Source organism: Clarias gariepinus, chromosome 2 (assembly GCF_024256425.1).
Source record: "Clarias gariepinus isolate MV-2021 ecotype Netherlands chromosome 2, CGAR_prim_01v2, whole genome shotgun sequence".
NCBI classification, from domain to species: domain Eukaryota; kingdom Metazoa; phylum Chordata; class Actinopteri; order Siluriformes; family Clariidae; genus Clarias; species Clarias gariepinus.
In genome coordinates, this window is record NC_071101.1 from 46,014,462 (window position 1) to 46,039,206 (window position 24,745).

Consider the following 24,745-nt stretch of genomic DNA (forward strand, 5'->3'; position numbering starts at 1 on the left):
GCAAGTCCTCTTATCGCTTTCGGTTTTAGTTGCTTGTTGACAGTCGATGCGCGTTTTTGAGATCGCATGCGCGCTCTTCACTCCACGTTCACACTCTTAAATCACTTATCTTCATTTTTGCCAGTGAAATATGGGGTCCCACAAGGGTCAGTTTTAGGACCTCTGCTGTTCTCAATATACATGCTTCCCTTGGGAAACATCATTAGATGGCATGGGATTAGTTTCCATTGTTATGCTGATGATACCCAATTACACATCTCAACAAAACCAGATGAAATACCCAAGGTGTCTAGATTAACCGAGTGTGTGCAGAACATAAAAGATTGGATGACCAATAACTTTCTTTTACTAAATTCAGATAAGACAGAGATATTACTCATCGGCTCAAAAACCAGCACACAACAGCTTTCAAAATTCAGCCTGCGTTTAGAAGGATGTACTGTTACTACCAGCTCAACAGTAAAAGATCTGGGTGTAATATTAGACAGTAACTTGTCTTTTGAAAATCATATTTCCAATATCACAAAAACAGCCTTTTTCCATCTTAGAAATATTGCCAAACTTAGGAGTATCCTATCTGTATCTGATGCAGAAAAGATAGTTCATGCATTCATGACCTTCAGACTGGACTACTGTAATGCATTACTAGGTGGTTGTCCTGCATCCTCAATAAACAAGCTACAGTTAGTCCAAAATGCAGCAGCCAGCGTTCTCACTAAATCCAAAAAATATGATCATATAACACCTATATTATCATCAAATATTTTGAATTAATTACAAAACAGTACTACTTACATACAAGGCTTTAAATAGTTTAGCTCCCACATACCTAACCAGTCTCCTGATACGCTATAAACTACCACGTCCCTTAAGATCACAAAACTCCGGACTTCTGGTAATTCCCGGAATTTTAAAATCTACAAAAGGGGGCAGGGCATTTTCATATTTGGCTCCAAAACTTTGGAATAGCCTTCCAGACAGTGTTCAGGGAGCAGACATGGTTTCCCAATTCAAAAATAGACTCAAGACGCATCTCTTTAATCTGGCATACGTGTAACTCATCCCATAAACTCATACTCCAGTACACCTATCCTGAATGGCAACTACGCTAATTCTCTCTATCTTTTCTGTATTTTTCTACCCATCCCGAGGCATCTGGAGATTGTGCCAGCTTTAGTAGACAAAGGCCAACCCTGCGAGGTTTCTAAGGCATCCAGAGAAGGACCAGCTCCAGCTGGATTCTGCTTTATGATGGCTGGAGCTACACATCCTGCTCCTGTGCTTCCAGTGATCCAGACCCCATCTGCCCTCTGCACCTACTGACTCCCTGTGCTGAACTGGACTTCATGTAAATCTACACAACTGTCAGTGAACTAACCTGAGGTGTCCAGAAGACTTAGCTTTAGCGGTTAGCCCTTTGTTGCGTGATTGGTAAACCCAAACGCGGAAGCAAGCAAGTAGGCAGGATAACCACGCGATTTGGTCTAAGGACTTTCACAAAAGGGGAGCAAGGGAAAAACACAAATTTAACCCGTGTCCTATAACACACACTCAAATCAGAAAGCAAAACCCAAAAGAGGTGAGTACTTACGAATTGGTAGACGAACAGTCTGAACCGACATGGGCCAAACTCAATGACTGAGCACTAAGCCATGGTTTGTTTACTCCTCTTATACTTCCTGGTTTGCGACCGCCTTACTTCCAGGTCCTAGTGCCGGTCGTGTATTGAGTGTGCATGACAGTACCCCCCTGTCCAGGACCGGCTCCTGACGTTTCTTGGGTGGAGGATACCCTGCGACGGTAGTCTTGGATTAGCTCGGGGTCGAGAATGAACCGGGCCGGAATCCAAGACCATTCCTCGGGGCCGTAGCCTTCCCAATCGCCCAGGTACTGGGTGACTCTGCCCCGAGGTCGGGAGTCAAGGATCCGACGCACAGTGTAGGCGGGACCACCGTCAATGATGCGTGGAGGAGGAGCAGGGGGGGTGGGTGTAACCATGGGAGAGGTAGTGAAGGGTTTTAGTTGAGAGATGTGAAATACAGGGTGGATTCGGAGCGCCGCAGGCAGCTGGAGCCGGTAGGTGACTGGATTTATCCGGAGAGTGATGCGGTATGGTCCGATGAATCGGGGTGATAGTTTCTTCGACTCAGTGTGAAGATGGAGGTGTTTCGTGGAAAGCCATACCTTGTCACCTACGTGGTACAATCGTCCCGGAGGGTGTCGACGGCGATGTTGGATGGTATAACGGCTGTTGGCCTGGTGGATGGATCGATTTGCCTGGTTCCATAGCCGTCGACACCGGCGGACCAACTGTTGGGCTGAGTGCCCCCATTGGAGAACCTCGGATCTCAGGGTTTCGGGTACGTAGAGTCGTCCAGGCGGTACACCTGCCGGTTCGGTCTCTGTGGCCTGCGCCTGGCGGACCCTTGTTTCCAGTTGAAGTGGTGCGATGATCTTGGATGAAGGTAGAACAGGCGCGGGGTCCGCCCGGGGGAGGTCCAGCTCGAGTTGCCGAGAGAGCGCATCAGCCTTAGTGTTCTTGGACCCCGGGCGGTATGAGAGATGGAAGTTATAATTTTCAAAAAACAACGCCCACCGCGCCTTTCGGGGATTTAACTGCTTCAGGTTCCTGATGGAAATGAGGTTTTGAGGTTTTTTTCTACATGGATGTAGTTTCTGATCTGGACCTTGTTGAGAGAGAACATCTCCAGCGCCCACATCTGAAGCGTCCACCTCCACAACGAATGGTTTACTGACGTCAGGATGAAGAATAATGGGAGCGGTGGTGAACCGGTGGCAGAGTCTTCTGAAGGCGGAGATGGCAGCAGGGTTGAGGTGGAAAGGGAGACTTTCTGCGCGTTTCCCGGCCGGAGAGGACAAATCGCTCGATGGTGCGTAGCCGACCCGCAGTAGGTGCATAGTCCTTCTTTAAATCGCCGCTCCCGTTCTGCAGCGGTCAAGGAGGCACGTCCTAATTGCATGGGTTCCCCGGCTCCAGTGTCAAGCACGGCAGGAGGTGGAGATCCGACAAAACCGGTGTTAGCAGTGGTGAGCGTGGTTGGTGGTTAAGGTGCTGTGTAGTAGTGGATGGGAGCAGGCGGCAGGGTCCTGGGGGCTGGCTGTGGACGAGAGAGAAGGCGCTGATCAATGCGAAGGGCTAGCTGAATCAGACCCTCCAGGGTGGCAGGAAGCTCTCGTCCGGCAAGTTCGTCTTTAATACGAGACGCCAGCCCTTCGAAATAGGATGTCCGGAGTGCGGCGTCTCCCCAGGATGTCTGCACCGCGAGGGTTCAAAATTCCGCTGTATAACGGCTCACAGACGATCCTCCCTGCCGCAGGTGATAGAGCTTGGTTTTGGTCTCCACCTCGCCTGCTGGGTGTTCAAAAGTGAGCTTGAGTTGATGGGTAAACTCATTATATGAGTGGGCGGTGTCCGTATCTGCCCGGAGAAATGCTGTGGCCCACTCAGCTGCCTGCCCTGATAGCAACGAGACGAGAAGAGCAATGCGTAGCCGATCGGTGGAGTACTTGGTGGAATTGAACTCAAACACCAGCTCGAGTGCTGTTAGAAACACACTACACTTCCCATCCGTGCCATTCACTTCTCTGGTAAGGAGAGAAAAACATCCGAAGGGGGGGAGGGGGTTTGGTGCGGCGCCGCGGCCGCTGCGAGGGGCGCAAGGCAGCGACGTCTTGGGCGCTCTGGCGCAGAGTAGCGATCTCTCCGCTTAGCTTATTGATAAGCTCGGCATGCTGATCCACCACCTCGCAGAGACGCGCATAGTCCGCTGGGTTTACCGCGGTAGGCTCAGTCATTCTGTCAGTGAACTAACCTGAGGTGACCAGAAGACTTAGCTTTAGCGGTTAGCCCTTTGTTGCCTGGTTGGTAAACCTGGACACTCTCTTGACCTCCGGAAGACATGCCTTTCCATGAACAAACGCATACGGCATGGACACTATTTTAAACATCTCCCAAACGCGGAAGCAAGCGAGTAGGCAGGATAACCACGCGATTTGGTCTAAGGACTCTCACAAAAGGGGAGCAAGGGAAAAACACAAATTTAACCCGCGTCCTATAACACACACTCAAATCAGAAAGCAAAACCCAAAGAGGTGAGTACTCACGAATTGGTAGACAAACAGCCTGAACCGACATGGGCCAAACTCAATGACTGTGCGCTAAGCCGTGGTTGGTTTACTCCTCTTATACTTCCTGGTTTGCGACCGCCTTACTTTCGGTGTGTGCATGACAACAACGTCTGTTATATTGAACTTTCACTTGCACAACACACATGATGTTATTTCTATCTGTTATCACCCAGATGAGGATGGGTTCCCTGTTGAGTCTGGTTCCTCTTAAGGTTTCTTCCTATTGCCATCTCAGGGAGGTTTTCCTTGCCACTGTCGCCGTCACCTTTGGCTTGCTCATCAGAGACATTTCATTCATCATTCATTCATCTCATTATTATCTAGACACATTTTTCTCACACATACACACCTCCAAATATTTTCTTTTCTTTTTTTTTTCTTTTCTAAAAACAAAACAATTCTTTCATTTTTTGTGAAGCTGTGTAGCGAATAACAGGGCTCCCATAGAGAGAACAGTCAATAGATCACATTCCTGAACACCCTCTCCTAGCATGCATGGCACCATCCTGATAACCTTATCTGGTTTGCTATCTTAAGGGGGACGTCTGTAAAACTAAGAAACTCCACAAGGCCAGATGCTTTGAAGTAGACCCAGAAACCGAGGGTGTAAATCGGCGATCCGGTAAACAAAGAAGACAGTTTTACAGCTTCACCCCGAGCTGAGGGGGAAAAGGAGTCATCACACCTGGACACTCTCTTGACCTCCGGAAGACATGCCTTTCCATGAACAAACGCATACGGCATGGACACTATTTTAAACATCTTTAAAGTGTGCCAGTAGGGCAAAACGTATTCACATATATTTACTCAGTTTCTTTTATTCCTGTGTATATGTTTGATTATTCTGCATAACTTTAAAGGTGTAATCAGCATTTACAAACCTTTTTATTAGATAAAGGAAGGAATGAGTGGGTAAGATATATGTAATGTTTGGTGTCAATCTCAAGCTGGCTTTATTTCAAGAATGTTGGTAAACATGGGTAATTGGTAGCATGAACAGAGTTCATGCAAAATTACTTTTTATAAAGTATTAAAAACTCCAACCGGATGGATCACACGTGACAGCCGAAACACCTGGCTAATTTATGCACGGAAGGAGGAACCACGTAAGGTGTGGCTAAGTCCTGCAATCACATCCGATTGGATGAATCACCTGTGGGACGGACTGACACCCAAGGGACAAAAACCCTCAGAAAGTCCACAGTAGGAAGAAGAAGAGAAGATATCATCACAACTGCAACCTACAACATCTTCCAAGCAGCTCGGGCTCCCGCCCTTGCAGGCACTGCGCCGTCGCCGCTGGCGTCATCCGCTCTTCAAGAACTCTCAACGAGACTTCGTGCCAGAACTCCAAAGTCCAGCAACGAAGGAAACCTCAGTAGAAGCTCCAGAGCGCAGCCATCGGTAACCAGGCAACCAACGCCTCACCGGAGGGCTTTCCTGACTGACGTCATCTCTACAACAGCGCACCAACCAATCAGCAACGCCGTGATTCCCTTTGCTGGAGGCGAACCCACGGATGAAAACGAAACGTAACGCAAGTAAACAAACAAAGCTGCATACCTTGCTGAAGTTGGTGCTCGTTTTATAACTAAACCGTAAGATTAAACCCAAGACTCTGCTCTTGTGACTTTCGTTGATCTAGTAACCAGTACTAGAATAACTTCATCCATTTTCACTTGCCAAACTGTTTGTGTATGTGTGTGTGCGTGTGTGCGTGCGTGCGTTCAAGTAGTGTAGTTTCATGTATCGTAGATTAGTCAAATAAATTCTCGTTTCTTTATAAAGTACTGTTGTCTTGGTCATGTATTTTAAAGTCTAAACATTTGCCCAGATCGTGTTACCTTGCTCATAATTGCTAAATACTAGGTTTTGTGTTATAACCGTTGGCCATGTGATAACCAGAACTGGTAAGATACACTAAATTGTGCTAAACGCTGGACGGGTAGTCGATAAAGTGTACGTTATAAATTTTGATTCAATTTATCAAATTAAACAGAATCGTTAAAGATTCGATACAACTCTGACCCAGAGCTAAACATTACTTATTAATGATGACGGATGCGTTGGCATTGTATCCACATTAAAATGTCTATATTTATTGGTGGACAATGCAACCGTCATTCGTTGTCTTTATTATGTAAACCCTACGTATTAATGATGAAGAATGCCGGAAGCTATTCATGGTCATTATCATTGTTAAAACGCTACAGCTGCTTTGAGACAATGACCATTGTTAAAAGCGCTATATAAATAAAATTGAATTGAATTGAATTGAATATACTACCATATCATATATTTATGTCTAATACTGTTTTACTTATATTTTACAACATTACATACAGTTTGTAATTTATTTGCGATTGTACTTTTAAAATGTAACCTACTGTAGCCAGGTGGGAATAGTACATGCAATTTTTATGTACGCCACTAGATGGCACTGCCATTTGGGAGGGAGGGGGGCACTCTTAGGGATACGGAGCGATACTGTTAAATAAGAAAAAACACAGAAAGTCAGTCCGTCTGCTGCAGCAATTGAAGCACGTTATGTTTCGGGTGCATCTGATTGTTTTATCAGATACATTGAGAAATGTTTAAGGTATGATTCGTGAGAAGTCTGCGAACAGATAACCTGTGCTTAAGTGGATGCACTGAGCAGAAGAACGACCACAGTTATTTTTTGTATGTTTTTTAAATGAACAGAATTTTTTTTTTTACTTTTATTTTAAAGGTTGCTGTTTGGTACTAGCAATTTGGGTTAATTTCCGATTTAAAATATATTTGTACTAGACTTCCGGTTAGCAGCCACATGGAGTAGACGTGTGAGTTAGGTGCTCCGACAATTTTACATTCCTTCACTCCCTTATCCGTTTCTAAATGCTAAACTAAATCTTTAGGATACAATTACTTTGTACTCTTCCCCACGGTTACATACTTTTCACATTTAAAATGGCTACAAGGAGTGTTAAGGCCGGGAAAAAAGACGACACTGTGACCGCTCTAACAGTCGAGGCCATCTCTGCGCTGTTAGATAAACAACGTGAAGCGTTAGTGGCTGAATTTAAATCTTCGTTTAGTTTACTGGAAAGTAAACTGGACCAAATTCAATCCCAAGTAGAGGACCATGGACAGCGCTTACCTTCGTTAGAACTCGCTACAGATGACCTGAGCCAGCGTGTGAGCGAGTTGGAGAACATCTGCTCCGGACTTCGGGAAAACAACGCTAAGTTAACGGCCAAAGTCGTAGACCTAGAAGGCCGGAGCAGGAGACAGAACCTGCGTGTCCTGGGTCTTCTGGAGGGTACTGAGAGTGGACTCCCTACCGAGTTCTTCTCGAAGTTTTTGTGCGAGGTGTTTGGAAGTGAAACGCTCCCATCCCCGCCTGAGATTGACAGAGCCCACCGCATACCTGCATCCAAACCCGCTTCAGGTCAGAGACCTCGGCCCGTCATTCTCCGTGTGCACCGGTACCAAGTTAAAGACCTTCTGGTTCGGGAGGCTCGGCGGAGAGGGAAGCTGGAATACCGCGGTCAGCAGGTTCGTATCGTGGAAGACTACGCTCCCGAAGTTTTAAGCCAGCGAGCCGAGTATAGAGACGTTATGACTGAGTTATACAACCGTGGACTCCGGCCTTCTCTCCTGTATCCAGCACGGCTCCGAATCACTCTCTCTACCGGACAGAAGAAGTGGCTTCGCTCGGTAGAAGAGGCGCAGAAACACATAGACAGTCTGCCGAAAACTACGTAGTGCACTATAGTTTTATTTTTTAATACTACAATTCTCAGGAAAGTACCCTTTTTAACTTTAAATCTAGCCATGTTTACGTTATTCCCTGGTAAGAGTATTGTGTTAAACACGTGTAGTTGTTGTTAGTTTTCTATTATTATTTTCTCTATTTCTAGTCACGTGTAATTTACATGTTTGTTTTTTTTAGTGTTACAATGTGACGTGGGGGGAGGGGGGTCGTTTTGTGTTTTTCTCTTATTGAGAGATTTCAGTATTGGAGTGGGGAAATGTTTTATTTATATATTTAATTCTTAGTTTTTGTAAACTGTGTCGGAGCAGAAGATGGTGTGGTTAGCGGCAGGAAGAGTGGTTAGGTGGAGAATGGAAGGATGGAAGAGCTTGCTGCTTTGTTTGTTAGCAGCTATCTTTGTTTGTTTGGGGGTAGTGGGGTGTGTGGGGGAGGGGTGTGTGGGGCAGGGGTGGGGGTTCTCCAAAGCCAGTTTTGTGTTAGTTCAGTATACACGGTGTATCTTTCATAGGTTGCTCTGTGTTTTACACTTCTGTTTTAAGGCTGACGCTAGGCATTTCATTATTATTTATGTTTATCTATCTGCATCTCCTCTCAGGGAGAATGAATAGTTCTTTAAACTTTGTGAGCTGGAATGTTAAGGGTTTAAACCATCCGGTCAAGAGAAGAAAGGTGCTCTCACACCTTAAACAACTTAACACTGCCATCGCATTTTTACAAGAAACTCACATTCACAGTTCCGATAACTCTCGTCTTATGTTGCGTTGGGGAGGGCAGCACTACCACTCGACCTTTCAGGCCAAAGCTAGAGGTGTCTCAATTCTGATAAATCCAAACATCTCTTTTGAGCATCATAATGTTATTGCGGATATACATGGTCGTTATATCATTGTTTCAGGGAAGTTATTTAATACTAACGTAGTGTTGGCTAATTTATATGCCCCTAATTACGATGATGTTTCCTTCTTTGAACATTTCTTCTCTGTTCTACCAGATCTGAGCTCATACTCTCTTATATTAGGGGGAGACTTCAACTGCTGTTTAGATCCATCACTTGACAGGTCATCTCCCAATCCTATACCTCTGAGTAAATCCGCCATGCTACTTCAGTCCTATCTTTGCAGTTTTGGTATCTCTGACATATGGCGCTTCCTTAATCCAAAAAAGAGAGAATACTCCTTTTTCTCACATGTTCACCATACTTTCTCCAGAATTGATTATTTCTTTTTAGATAATCAACTGATCCCCATGGTGAGCTCCTGCGTTTATCAGAGCATTGTGATATCGGATCATGCACCAGTTGTTATGTCTATAAAGCTCCCCAATCTTCCTCAAATTAATAAACATTGGCGCTTTAATTCTTCATTATTGATAGAGAATGATTTTAAAAAATTTATGGAAGACCAGATAGTTTTTTTCTTGAACACAAATGAAACTCCTGATGTGTCATGTTTAACTGTTTGGGATGCTCTAAAAGCCTACCTCAGGGGACAGATAATTTCATATACTGCAAATATGAAAAGGAAGGCATATAAAGAACGAAAAGATTTGACCAACCAAATTAAAGAAATTGATCAGCAGTATGCTCTATTTAAAAACCCTGATCTGTATAAAAAACGCATAGAATTGCAAACTAATTTTGAACTCATCTCGACACATGTAATCGAACGCCAATTATTAAAGAGTAGGAGCCAATTTTACATTCATGGTGATAAATCTGGGAAACTTTTAGCTAATCAGTTAAGAGGTTTTAGAGCACAACAACACATTACAAAAATTCAGATGGAGGATGGTACCATTACTACCGACCATTCTAAAATTAATGATGCATTCAAGAATTTTTATTCTCGATTATATACTTCTGAGTTTCCAAAGGACTGTAATTCACTTGAGAATTTCTTGAATCAACTAGATATCCCAACACTGTCCCCTGATTCTAGATTAAGATTAGAAGAGCCCATATCACAAGAGGAGATCAGTTCCGCTATCTCATCATTGCAATCTGGTAAGTCCCCGGGTCCTGATGGCTTCCCTGCAGAGTTTTTTAAATCATTCTCCTCATACCTTGCCGGACCAGACCGGTTTTGTCAAAAATCGCTTTTCTTACTCTAACATTCGACGTCTTATGGATGTCCTGTACACACCATCAGAGGGGATCCCTGAGTGTGTCCTTTCTTTAGATGCTGAAAAGGCTTTTGATCGTGTGAAATGGGAGTACTTATTTAGGGCTTTAGAAAAATTCAATTTTGGTCCAAGTTTTATCACTTGGGTTAAATTATTATATTCAAACCCTACTGCCTCAGTTCTGACAAATGCTCAGCTGTCTCATCCATTTAGCCTTCAGCGGGGAACTCGTCAGGGGTGTCCTCTTAGCCCATTGCTCTTTAACCTTGCCATTGAGCCACTAGCAATTGCATTCCGCAGTTGTAGGGATATATCTGGGATTTGGAGGCAGGGAGAAGAACATAAAGTTTCCCTTTATGCAGATGATCTTCTACTTTTTATATCAAATCCAATCTCCTCCCTTCCACCTGTGCTGTCATTGCTTAGTGAATTCAGCTACTTTTCAGGATATAAATTGAATTTGCGCAAAAGTGAACTTTTTCTGCTTAATAATACAGCAGTAACAACTGGTTTTCCATTCAAGATAGTGAAAAATCAGTTTACCTATCTCGGTATTACAATCACAAGGAAACATAAACACCTTTTTAAAGAAAATTTTACTAGGTTGTTAACCCAAACTAAAAAGGACTTGGAAAAATGGTCACCACTGTCCATGTCCCTGGTGGGACGCATTAATGCCATTAAAATGAGTATTCTTCCTAAATTTTTATATCTCTTTCAGTCTGTACCTGTTTTCATTCCCAAATCTTACTTTGGTGCTTTAGACTCAATTATATCCTCTTACCTTTGGAAAGGTAAACATCCACGATTAAATAAGTCCCTACTTCAAAGATCTAAAAGAGACGGTGGCATGGCTCTGCCTAATTTTCGCTTTTACTACTGGGCAGCAAACATTCGATCTGTCATCTTTTGGGCATATTTTCATAACCAACCTAATCGGCCTGCCTGGGTGGAAATGGAGATAAAGTCTGTCAAAAATCTTTCTGTCTCTGCACTCCTTGGATCTGCACTCCCCATCCCCTTAATTAAATTAATCAATAACTCAGTTGTTAGGCATACCTTGAGAGTATGGGCTCAGTTCAGAAAGCACTGCGGTCTTTTGGGCTTTTCTCTTTCCAGTCCTATTGTCTCTAACTATCTCTTCCAACCTTCTTTACATGATTCAGTGTTTCAGGAATGGTACAATAAGGGTATCAAGCTTTGCAAAGATCTGTTTATTGACCATAAGTTTGCATCGTTTGAGCAGCTTTCTGAAAGGTTTAACCTACCCAATTCAAACTTTTTCAGATATCTGCAAGTAAGACACTTCATTCGCTCTTTAATACCGAACTTCCCTGAAGCTCCTGCTGCAAATATTATAGATAATCTCCTATGTTTGTCCCCGCTGCATAAAGGCCTAATATCCACTATTTATGGTGGTTTGATGGGTTTGAGTCACACCCCTTTAAGTAAAATTAAAACTGCTTGGGAGAAAGATTTAAATCTCTCGCTGTCAGATGATACTTGGAATTCAATTCTTAAACTTGTCAATTTAACTTCCTTATGTGCTCGCCACTCTTTATTACAGTTTAAGGTTGTACACAGGGCTCATTTCTCCAAACTTAAACTTTCCCGTTTTTACCCAGACATTGATCCTTGTTGTGAGAAATATAAAAGTGGAGGGGCCTCTCTTATTCATATGTACTGGACATGCCCGAATTTGGAAAAATTCTGGAGGGATGTTTTTAAAACCTTGTCGTACATATTGAAATGCAACCTTGAACCAGACCCTCTGATCGCTCTCTTTGGTGTCACTGGAGAGGAAGACAAGCGTTTAACTCCAGCTAAACAGCATTTGTTATCTTTTGCGACACTCCTGGCCAGGCGTTCTCTTTTATTCAAATGGAAGGATGCCACTTCACCCACTCACGCCCAGTGGCTCAGAGATATTATGTCTTGTCTGTCCCTGGAGAAGATCCACTACTCAATCCGTTATCCAGACTTAAAATTCCAACAGGTGTGGGGGCCCTTCCTTCGCTTTTTTCATATACATTTATAGTTTGATTCCTTTTTTATTTAATCGTTTGTTTGTTTGTTTTCTTTTCCCTTTTTGTTGTTGTACGCAAAACTAAAAAACTTCCAGCTCCAGGTTCTTTTTTCTTTTTTAGTTTCTCTCCTTCTTTGTTATGCCTGGCGTCTAGCCTTTCCTTGTACTTGTAAAGCTGGCTTGGAGCTAGGGAGGGGTGGGGTGGGTGTTATTGGGATTTATAAGGAGGTTTTTAACATTACATGTCTACCCTGTAATATCCCTGTTTTAAAATCAATAAAAATATTGTTGAAAAGAAATATATTTGTACTAGAAGCTGAGGCTCAGTTGCTCAGCCTCTTAGGTTAAACTAATTAAAGAACACTGAACATGTTGTGATTGTGCTTATAGGGGAGGATTCCCAGAAACAATTATTTTATTTTTATGGAACCCCAATTTTTTTTTTTCAGAATAAAAACCCCCAAAAGACATTATTGTGTCCTGTGCTGGTTCACTTTCACCAGGCTACACTACGTATCTACAGTATAAGCATATTTAACTACTTAAGCAGTGAAAGAGAAATTTAGTCTGGCTTTTAGATAAAGTTCTTGTTTGATGTAATTTTATTATTTAATTAATTATCTTATTATAAATATGATTCTTATTTTCTATATTCTTGTTGAGTATAGTCCTTCAGAGAAAGCACTGTGTCAGAAGATTTTGCTGAATCTCTTCTCACCTTTTATTCACGATAGGTGTGAATTTATCAAATTGTGTGCACTGTTGGCAAATACTGTAGGGGGTTTAGATGAATTAAGAAGACAGAGCAGACGTCTTTGCCTAAAATATATTTAATAAAATTAATATAAAGAATGACAGCAATTAAATCAGACTTAATAGTAGGATTTGATACTTTTCTTTTTATTTACTGTATGCTTTATATATCTATATTATCTCTCTCTCTCTCTATATATATATATATATATATATATATATATATATATATATATTTCTTTAAGGGTATTTTTATCAATAAATAGCACGCTTTCATCATCTTTTTGATCAAAATGCTGCCTTATGTTAAGTGAAAGTGCAAGCCGTGGGTTTATACATGCCGAAGAATTAATTTTAGATTAATTTTAAAGCTTTATTTTTTAGGCCTAAATATTAATTTTTATTAATAGCCAGGTGTATTATGAAGTGAAGACCTGTTGTTCAGTTGTTCCCTTCATGGTGTATCTGCACAGAGAGATTGTATGTGTGTGTGTGTGTGTGTGCATGGAGTGTTTGTGTGTGTTTGTGACATTATCTTCTCCTTCAAACATGCTTCCAACCAACCCTGGCCTCCAAACTCAGAAGGCTACGTGTCATAGCCAATAACTGCTCCCTTGATCTGCTGGTTACAGTGGGGTGCCGACTGCTGATCAGTGTAAAGTAGCCTGTACAAGCCAATCCCCTCCCCCCAAAATAGTGTGAATGTCTGCAAAAATCACTAACCATTAAAATGTCAAGAATTTTATTAAATACGAATATATAAATTAGATTTTTTTATACATAATATTTTCATTATATAAACTCATGCTAGGGTACTTTTACTATGCTGAAGCTATTTATTCACTTATCTTTTATTTGCTTACTTACTAACCTACTTACTAACTATCAAATGCTTAAGTAAAGGGCTCTAAAACAACGGCAGTATGAATGACAATGGAATATTACAGAACGTGCGAGTTGATGCCCATGCAGCCCATATATATATATTTGTGTTTTTGCATTAAGTTTAATCATGCGGCACTTTTAGTATTCACAGCAAAAGCAACCGAACAGTGTGATTAAAATACCCGAAATAACACAGAATGTTGACCCAGCATAAACAACTTACTACTAATGGCTGGACAAAAGCGCAGTCAAGGCCCGGGGATTCTGTGTGCTGTCGCGTTTTATTCAGCAAGTAGCATATATTTTTGTTTGTTTCATTTCATGTCTGTAATTTTATAGATAAAAGCGTGCACAGATATAAGCAGATTTATCAGCCTTTTGATCAATTTGCCCAAGGCAGTGTTTATTGTTTAGTGTATATTTAAAGCGCATTAACACAATAAAACAATAATGTTTTAGGCTAACATATCATACATTTTTGCATTTTTTGTTGTACTTTGTCTTTTTGCACACATGCGTGGGTGCGTTAAAATAATAATAAGAATAATAACAATGATAATAAGTTCGAAGCACTACTACTAATAATAATAATACTGAATGTAGAAAGCGCAGTTAAAGAAGTATCATTACTGAAGGAGTGACGAAAATGAAGAATAAATACATATTGTAGCATCTGCAGATTCTTGCCTTAGGACATAGATGCCCAACATGGTTTTCCTAATGTCCGCCACGGTGCTCTCCTCTAAGTCCTTTGGGGAAGAAAAAGTAAACACAATTAATGTCACACAAGAGACGATCAAATTTTTTATAAAGTATACAAATGTGTTACGATAAGAAATTAGGTATTTGCCTCTTACATCTGACGTTACAAGGCGCTGTCTACAGTAAAAGTCCTGAATTAGCTGACATTGGTTGCTCAAGAATCGATTTATGACTCCTTTTGTATGACAGAGTTAAGAAAGACAGCACTTTCTATGCAAATTAACTATTGCACTAAATTCTTCCAATAACTTTAATTCCTACATGGGTTAACTTATCAATAGCATGTGATAATAGACAAATATATAAATTAAATCACCAAACTGTCGCTAATATTTTCATGTAACCTGTAGTGGCGGTGAAAAGAACCGGGTATACAATCATAGTTAATTGACAAACAGCTGACAACACTCTTCTCCAGCTTCAGAGACAGTGTAAAGCATGTCAGTGGTAGGGGTTGTATAGCGCACTTATGGAATGAATACGATGAGATGCCAAAGTAGAGGTTTACTACTCCTATCTCACCTAGGCGATTTTGTGCGGTGGCTGTAAATGCGGTTCATCATGATTCAGCACGAGTTTTGGTGCCGTGATAACGTTTCCATCTTTCCACGCAAAAAAAAACAAAAACATATTTAACACGTGTAAGCTCGCGGATCTTGCAGATCTTCTCGGAACGTCGGGCGGTTACTCAAGGCTGCTCACAGTGCCTAATACCCCTATCTCACCTATGCGGTTTGACTCACCATGAGATGCAGTGTTAGGCACCGCAGATGTTCCGCGAAGTTCTACATGGTCCACAAGCTCCGCGAGGGCCACAAAAAAATTAAACATGTTTTATGTTCGATGTTGCGCGAAAGCGCTTTGGGAAACGTTTCGTCGTGACCGGTTGTAAAGCACGTGTGTGTTAAACACACCAAAATTTTTGGCATATATAACCTCAGTCAGGTGATTCGATTAGGTGCACCTGGAGGTTATAAATAGGCATGAACCGGAAACATCCTGAGATCTTTTTGTCTTCAGGATCCGCTTTGTGAGTGTGCGTGTGTGCAAGCACTTTTTTAAAAAAAAAGCAAAAATAGGAAGTGTCTTATTACTCACCAGAAAGATGGCAGAGTTAGACACAAGTCTGTCCTTCCGTGTAGAAGAATATCTCGCTAAGGGCGATCTCCTCACCTTCTGTTTTCAGTGTTTGGGGGAAGAGCACCCTATCCTCGGGCTTTAGGGAGCACATGAGTACAGCGATTTCTCCCTATTAAAGTCCCTTGCGCTCGGGTTTACTGTCTTTAAAGCCAAACCGCGAGCCGCAGCGCATTTCTCGCGTGCAAATTAGGCGGAAGCGCACAAGACGAAATCTTCCTTTTCTCTTGCTCTCTCGCCGGATCATGAGCCTTTTACTGTCCACTTCTCAAGTGTGCTTCGGCGCTTCCTGTGTGTGGGCGGAAAAAACTTTCTCTCTTGCCTCTGCGGAGATGAAAACTATTACTTCAGAGCGCTCCTCTAGTGATGAGTTGTTGTTAGAGGTGGTAACACACGCAGTTGAATGCGTACACCTCGATTTGCCGTAAAAATTAATAAATAAAATGATTCCCTCAAACGCTCAAAGTTGGATAATAGGTTTCTGTCGGGTGGCCGGAGGACGGGCCTAAATGATGGCCCCTATCCTTTCTGGCGACCTCCATGAGTTAACTCTTTTATGGAATAAGCCGTATTTATCCCGTGTTTTTGTGGTATTGACATTGATTTGTTCCAATGTCATTGATAAAACCGCGGTTCTTTATGATGATGTCCCAGATCAGAGAGATGCTTGCGGGCTATCTCTCTCCTGGGTGCTCATCCTCCCGGGAAAAAATCCACACTCCCCACCAAGCGTGTAAACTAACATCTTCATTGATGGGAGAAGATTTTTCAGGCAGTGGGTCAGGCTGGTGCTGTCCTGCACACAATGGCTTTGCAGGCATACCAGACTGACCTACTGAGAGCTGAGTACTGGCAGGAGGCCGTGGTTCAATCTCTGCCACCACTTTTGTTTTGGGGAGCAGCAGTCTTTAGCGAAATGTTAGGTGTTCGGTCCCTTTCTCCCATGTTCAGGATGCTAAACATCTAACGCACCCATCTAGCCGAAGTGTCAAAATTTGTGCACTTTCTAGAGAGACCGGCAGCGGGCAATCTACTACCAGGTATGTCTCTTTAGGTATGAAGCACTGTGGAGGACCAGCACGCTCATGAGGCTGTGGATCAATCTCCGCCATCACTGGTGTTTCCAAAGCAGCGGTCTCCAGTGAAATGTTAGGTGTTCGGTTCCTTCCTCCCATGTTTCAGGATGCTGAACATCTAACACACGCATCTAGCCAAAGTGTTAAAATTTGTGCATCTTTTAGAGAGGCTGGCAGCAGGCAACCTACTGCCAGGTATGTCTCTTTAGGTCTGAAGCACTGTCGAGGACCAGCACTCTCAGGAGGCCGTGGATCAATCTCCGCCATCACGGGTGTTTCAGTGGTGGCTAAGTGCCAAGGGATTTCATCCAAGGGCCAACCCCCAGAGGCAATAAGGGTTACGCGCCAAAAGCTTTGTACCCTCTCTCTATGTGGTTCAGCCCCTTGTCCTTGACTCTGGGTCCCACTCTAGGTCCGTGCTGTCATTGCAAATTCCCAATGGCAGAAGTTTTTCCCTCATGGGAAAAAGATGGCCGCCCTGCCCCAGAGGTCTGGAGAGGTCATCTTCTCGTGAGGCACATCAATTGACTCGAAATGATGACTCTATTTCTGGCCCTGAAATAGTCCCTCCAGCAATCAATAGGAGATCCTAGCAGATAAGGGCTACATTACGGCTTGTAAATATCGCCTGGGCAGACTAAATTTGTGCCGCTAAGGAAACTAGCGCACTAGGTTCTGCTTAAGGACAGGACAAATTCTGCCCCTTTAAGATCATTTACATTTCAGGGCATAAAACATGTAAACCCAGTCCACTGCCGACCTGTTTCAGTGCTGAAAGTTTCTGCAGGAACACTAACCTCGGGCTCGTACCCTAGTACATTTGGAACGTATGCAGCCGCTATTTCGGCCTACGTCCTGACTAATGGGGTTTGTGGAAAACACCTTTAGTTGCCGGCTTATTCGCGAACCTCATCAGCCTCCCCAGCATGCTTAGGCTTTGCCAATTGGCTAGAAAAAGTTGTTCTGCATTCTTACCCAACTATCTTCCACAGTCGAAGCCTTCTGTCCTCCGCTGTTATAGCTCCGGAGCAGTAAGACTTCATTCGCTGTGTCCAGCTCGTGCTCTTCAATTTACAGCAGCCGAAGAGCAGCGGCCATTAGACCAGTCGGGTGAGCGATGCTAGTGCCCTAGCCTATGAGGCGCGTGGCACACTTTGCCTCTAGTGTTTAGGGCCCATTCGACCAGGAAGCTTGCCTCATCAATTGCTCTGGCAAGAGGGATTTTCAAGTATGTCATGCGGCAGGCTGCCTTTTTCCGCAAGACATCTGTCAGGCTTCATAGTTGGATGCCAGGCTCGCGAGTCCTCAAGTCAACATCCCAGAATTATGTCTAAGACTCCCTAGGGGTACTGTGCACACACTACACAACCCTGGGGGTCAAGACACTTGCAGTGCGGCTGCACCCATACATAGTGGGTATTCTCGTTCCCATAGTGCTTTTGCACAGCATCGAGTGTAGCTTTTGAAAGGGAACGTCTCAGGTTACTTTGCTGTAACCCTGTTCCCTGAATAAGCGGGAACGAGATGCTACGCTCCTATGCAGCACTGCATGCGTGACTGGACATCCCTTCAGACCAAATTGACCTGAGGATGTTTCCGGTTCATGCCTATTTATAACCTCCAGGTGCACCTAATCGAATGACGTCACCTAACCGAGGTTATATATCCCAAAAATTTTGGCGTGTTTGACACACACATGCTTCACAACCGGTCATGACAAAACGTTTCCCATAGCGCTTTCGCGCAGCATCTTGTTCCCACTTTTTCAGGGAACAGGGTTACAGCAAAGTAACCCGAAACGGTTTGTGCTTAAAGACGCCCCTTAATAGTCACTTCATGTCAGTGTTTGAAGCTGAAGTAGAGAATTTCTCATTGACAGTGTCATGGAAATTGATTAAAGACCCAGGCTTTGGTTTCAGAAGATATCAACCTTTATTTATCATGCAATAACGGCTGGGGGAGACTGCAGAATCACACCCGATGTTTCCACCCTATCCCCCCCCCCCCCAATTATATAGCCATCCTGGACAATAGAGTTCCTTCTACATGCAATAATGTCATTCTAAACATCTGGGGTTCGGTTCATTAAGCTTCCTTAGTCTAGGGGCCTCAACGTATATATTAAATTGCTTGTGCAAGCATAATCTCAGGCCTATATGTTCGGCTTCGCACGCACATCTTTGATTTTTTTTCATATGGGGTACCATTCATTTCTTAAAAGTAAGTAAAGTTACATAAAATCAAATAGAAATTTACTTCCATATCCCCCCCTCTGGGGCTTATAAGTCCCATATTAATTGTTATCTAGAGTGCAAATCCATGTGCTAACCTTACTTACACTAACCGGTGATTGATTAAAGTCCAGTAATTTCATTTAATGACCGACCCATGGGTTCGCCCTCTAGTAGAGCATCAGCCAAACCTCTCCTTCCATTCTTGACCAGGAACTAGGAGTAAAAGACTCGACCTCCATGACATTATACTTTCCATAATACAATAACATGACATGAATATGTAATTGATACAACAATTTTCTAAGATTACACTAACTTAAATAACCTGGAAATATACAGTCAACTTTACATCTCAGATTTTTTAGTTGATTTATGGCTTTAGTAAAAATTAGGAAGCATTTACTACTGTTATTAGGAATATATGTACAACATTGATCACCAAACAGGATGCATACACCTCCTTTTTCAGCCATTAACCAATTTAATGCTTGTCTATTTTGCCAGGTCATTGTACTAATAGCTACTAATTGTTCTCCTAATGTAGCCAATGCATCTTCAGTATAATTAATAAATCTCTGTTGATTATAGTAAATATAGTTAATCCATTTACATTTTTATTAGGTGTTATCCATATTAAAATAGACTCAAATCCAGATTTTACCTCATCTCTGGCTTTGAATTCATTAGGTATACCCCTGGGTTGTCCTACTGAATCTATGTACACGTTGGGATCAGCCTGATAAGCCCTTCTCACTCTATGATTGCCTTCTGAGTTACTCTTTACAAGCTGTTCTTTGTCCCAACCCACTATTGACATTTCTTGAATCATCCGGACTCTAGCACAGATCCCTTCTCAACTTTTTGGTAGTGTTTCCCTCAATAGTGTTCTACCACAAAGCCAGAAAAAAACAGCTACTGGTACTGATTGGTCATCATAACGGAACTTTAGTGGAAAATTAGTCCACTAATAGTGGTGCCACATTTTTATACAATTACCTTGAAATTCCCCCAGGCTATGATTCCCTAATGTTTTATTAAAGCATTTATACTCAAGGGTATAATCTATTTTATACTCAGAGGGAAATCTTTTTTTCCTCCTTATATTCCTTATATCTAACTGCTGGCACCATTCTCCCCATTCGGGTGTATTCTAGTTATTGAAGTAATCTGGACTACTCAATATTGCTAAACATTCTGCTGGACACAGTGGTCTTCGGAAGACATGCAGATGACAAAAGTGTTGAGTAAATTCTGCACAATGTCTAAAGTCAAATGGATTGAGTACTACTATAACCTTCCTTAATGGTGATGGGGTGCAAATCAAACTAGTTATTTTATTTTATTTTCCTATTTACCAACATTCACTTGCTGTAAAGTTGATTCTTGGAAAGTCTGATTGGAGCTGTGTAGAGGTGAGCTTACCACAGCTTGATTTAATACCTGGAAAATAATGATCATTAGGTATTCTGTCCACTTTATTTGTTTTACAGGTGGGCCTTTATAGGGCTCTCTACAGAATGGCACAGGCATGGGTCAACCCGTAAGCATTTCATGCGGGATTAAGTGGGTATTTTTGTTAGTCTGTATGTGATAGCTCATTAGTGCAAGGGGTAAAGCATCAACCTAGTTAAGCTTTGTACTAGCACAAATCTTGTTAAGCTTGGCTTTGAGAGTGCCGTTTATTTTTTCTACCATACCCTGGGACTGCAGATAATAGACACACCCAAATCTTTGCTTTATTCTCAACTGTTGTAATACCTGCTTTACAGTTTGCTGAATGAACGCTGATCTATTGTCTGAACTGATTTCTGATGGAATTCCAAACCTAGGTATCACTTCTCTTGTGAGGAATTTGACAACTGTTCCTGCACCTTCATCTGCAGATGGCATTGCTTTTACCCATCTACTAAATCTGTCAATTACTACAAGCATGTATCTTTTGCCTCAAGCATACTTTATCATGTCCACATAATTCATAACCAAGTGCTTAAAAGGTCTCTCTGGTACCAGTATATGACCAATAGGTGTCGCTGTTCCCTTTCTAACGTTATGCTTAGGACATATCTCACATGAAGCTAGAAACTCATCAACCATAGCAAAATGTTCAACAATGCTGTGGGTGCTATGATCAGACCTTTATGTAAACGCCAAATACTCTGTGCATCCTTCTGAGCTCCCCTCTGGAGCCACATAGAATGCTCGTACGGACCTGCTTGATGTTGAATCCGAATAATATCCTTCAACTGAGGCTGCTGTTCTATAAGGACTATTGGCGCTTGCTCGGCTAGTTGACACTTTGATGCTCACTTTGCTTCTAAATCTGCTATGTTGTTACCCTTAGTGACATAGTCATTTCCCTTTTCATTGGCCTGACATTTAATGACAGCCAACCGTTTTGGTAGCATCATAAAAGAAATTAGTTTACTTATTTGCTCAGCATGCTGAATGGGAGTTCCATCGCTCCTTTTAAACCCTCTTTGTTTTCACACTGCTCCAAACAGATGACATACACCATGCAAATAGGCTGAATCTGTAAAAATATTTGCCACTAGCCCTTTGGCTAATTGGCAAGCAGCGGTGATTGCTTTCAGCTCGGCTAACTGAGCCGAAGATGGTTGTAAACAGTGCTGAGATAAGATAGGTTTAAAGTCTTTTCCATCCTTCATTACTACTGAATAACCAGTGTGACTTCCTACATGGTCTCTAAGACAAGATCTATCAATGAAGTACAGTGGAACTGCGGATTACGAGTAACGTGGTTAACGAGTGTTCTGCAAGACGAGGCAAGATTTTTAATAAAATTTACCTTGAAAAACAAGCATTTCCTTGGTTTACGAGCACCAAGTATCATGTTTCACGCATGCGCTTCTTGTTTAGACGCCGAGCGTCACGTGATCACAACTGAGCCAACGTTTTTTCTCTCTCTTGCGCTGCGGAATCGTCTCCCCTGCTGGGTCTTAGTACTCGTCTCTTACTGGTATAATCAACATCTGTGCACGCGTGTACTGTTTACTATAACACAGTGACCATGTGTGTGTGTAAAACACATTTATTTTTGTGTTCAGAAGCGCGTGTGTACAGCGCGTGTACTGTTTCTTATAACACACGTGTGTGCGCGTGAGTAAGGCAAAAGAAATTCTCAATACAGAGGTTAAAAAACCTTTAAGAGGTTAGAAAAATTTTCTTCCTCATCGCGGTGTGTGTGAAAAAACAGAAAATAAAAGAACGGGCATCGAGCAGTTTGTCCATCTCATCATTACACGAGCATGAATTAACGAGCTGTTACGCTGTCGCGAGCAACATAAAAAAAGCGGAGAAGCTTTAATAATTTATAACAGAACAACAGTCTTTCCATTAATGTGTGTGAGTGTGTTTAAACAAAAGAAGAAAGTTTTAATGTGTAAGATGAGGAGGGGGAGACAGGAGGGGCTGAAAGCAAGAGTCTCCGCTTACTCTAGCCTCACACACACACACACACACACGCACACACATACACAGCGCCTGCATGCACAAAGGGAAACGCTTACCTGCCAGGATTTATTTTTAACTTTTTTTGAAAGGTAACGTGCAGGTTAATTTGTTTTATTTTTACTTAATATTTTGTAATAATTATTTTTATGTATTTATTTTTTTGGTCTGTAGAACGAATAATTTTAGTTTCCATTATTACTCATGGGAAAATTAAATTTGGTTTACGAGTGTTTTGTAATACGAGCCCACCTCCGGAACGAATTATGCTCGTAATTCGAGGTTCCACTGTAAGTGACTTCTGCTTCAGCTGTAGATTTAAATTCAAGATCAGGCCGTAACCTGGTAAATGACAATGAATATGCCACACAATCATGAGACACTTCTTCATAGGCTAAAGAAATCAATTCAGCTGGGTTAACTGTGTCACACCTCTTTATAGTAATGTCGGGGTATGTAAGCAGTGACAAAAATGCTAGAATGCGAGCTTAAGTAAGAACAAATTTCCTTTGTTCTTTTAATTCTACCACCTTATGATGTGTGTAAATGGTTACTGGGTAACCCATAGACAACATGAATGCTTTGTCATATGCATAATGTACTGCTGCAAGTCCCTGTTGGTAGCAAGGTGAATAACCTTGTGCTACATTATCTCGCTTAGTGCTGTAGTAAGCTAGAGGCTGTTTTCTTCTTCCACTGCAAGTTTCCTGCATCTACACAGCTGAGGCATATCCATCGCCTCGGTTAGCCACATACAGATAGAACGGTTTGGTATAATCAGGTATACCTAAAGTAGGTGCTGTCTGCATTTCTTTTTTGATGGATTCAAATGCTAGCAGTGCATATGTGTTCCATTTTAATGGAGCATTTAGCTTTTGCAGTCCTTCTTCTCTCATTATCTACTTCAGTGGAGCTGTTTTTACTGCATACTCCTCAATCCAGTTAGCACTGAAACCTGTTATGCCTAGGAAGGTCATCAACTGTTTAACTGTTTGTGGTAACGGTGCTTTAGTTATGCCTTCTGATTGGGTAGGCACTATGGCTATTGAACCATGAGAAATTAGCCACCCTAAATATTCAACTTGGGGCTTGCAGTATTGTAGTTTAGCTTTAGACACTTTATGACCTCCTTGCGAAGCTTGCTGAGTACCTTAATGGAATCCCTATGGCATGCTTCAAAAGGTTACTTTGCTATATTGCAAAAGGTTACTTTTCATCATTAAATCTGCCAAATCAGCTTTCAAAACCTGATTAAATATATTCTGTGAGTGTTTGAACCCCTGCGCCATCCTACGGTACGTATATTGTTTACCAGCATATGTAAATGCAAACAAATACCTACTTTCTTCCGCCACTGGGATACTGAAGAGGGCTGAACAAAGATTAATTACAGTGAAATATTTGGCTTCGGGAGGGACATTGGTTAGCGGGGTGTGTGGGTTTGGAAAATTAGCTGGGTAATCCTCTGTTATATTATTAATTGCACGCAAATCATGCACAAGACGCCATTTGTTTGTACCTGGCTTGATCACCGGGAAAATTGGAGTATTACATCAACTCATTGTCTCTTCTAGCACAGATGCTTTTACAAGGCCTTAAATAGTATTTTTTATGCTAGCTTCTGCCCCAGGTCGTAAAGGATATTGTCTTATTCTGGGCAGTTTTAAATTTGGTTTAGGTTGTACTTGAATCGACAGTCTTAGCTACCTCAGATGCTAATGTCATTCGTGTTTGTGACTTGCTGCTAATTAAAACTTCCTGAGGAGTACCAATCAAGTTATTACCACACAAGATTTAGATAAAGTTTTTATCTGCAGAATGAAATATCAACGGGTTTATGGTTGTTGCCCACTGGACTTCTTTATCTTTCTTCATCATTGGTCCTAAGTCCTTTGAACTGTAGTTTTTTTTCCGACATACAACATTAGATCAGAGGAACATTATCAGTTACTTTAAACTACCTTTTTACAAAATCACACTCATCTATACTAATAGCTGCTCCTTGCTGGCCTATGGTGATGTACTATGTAATTAATTCATCCTTATGCTCTTTTGTCTCTTTTTGCCATGTCCGCGCTGAACAGGGTAGCTGTGCTTCAGGAATCTGTGCTTTAATTAATTTTCCCCATTTATGGATTATTTAACTAACATCTTTTTCCAGCTGTCCTATACAAAACAAATTTGCTTGTGGCTCAATCATTACCATTTGATTTTTAATACCGCTCTTGTATCAACCAACCTGGGTGTACTTTTACCGTCTACCTCAATGTGTAACATGGGTTCTTGTTCTGCACTAGTTGTCAAAATAGGTAACTGATTCTCCCCTGTCGGATTCTCTGGGCACACCCCCAACATACGCCTGGGGAAAAGTTAGACT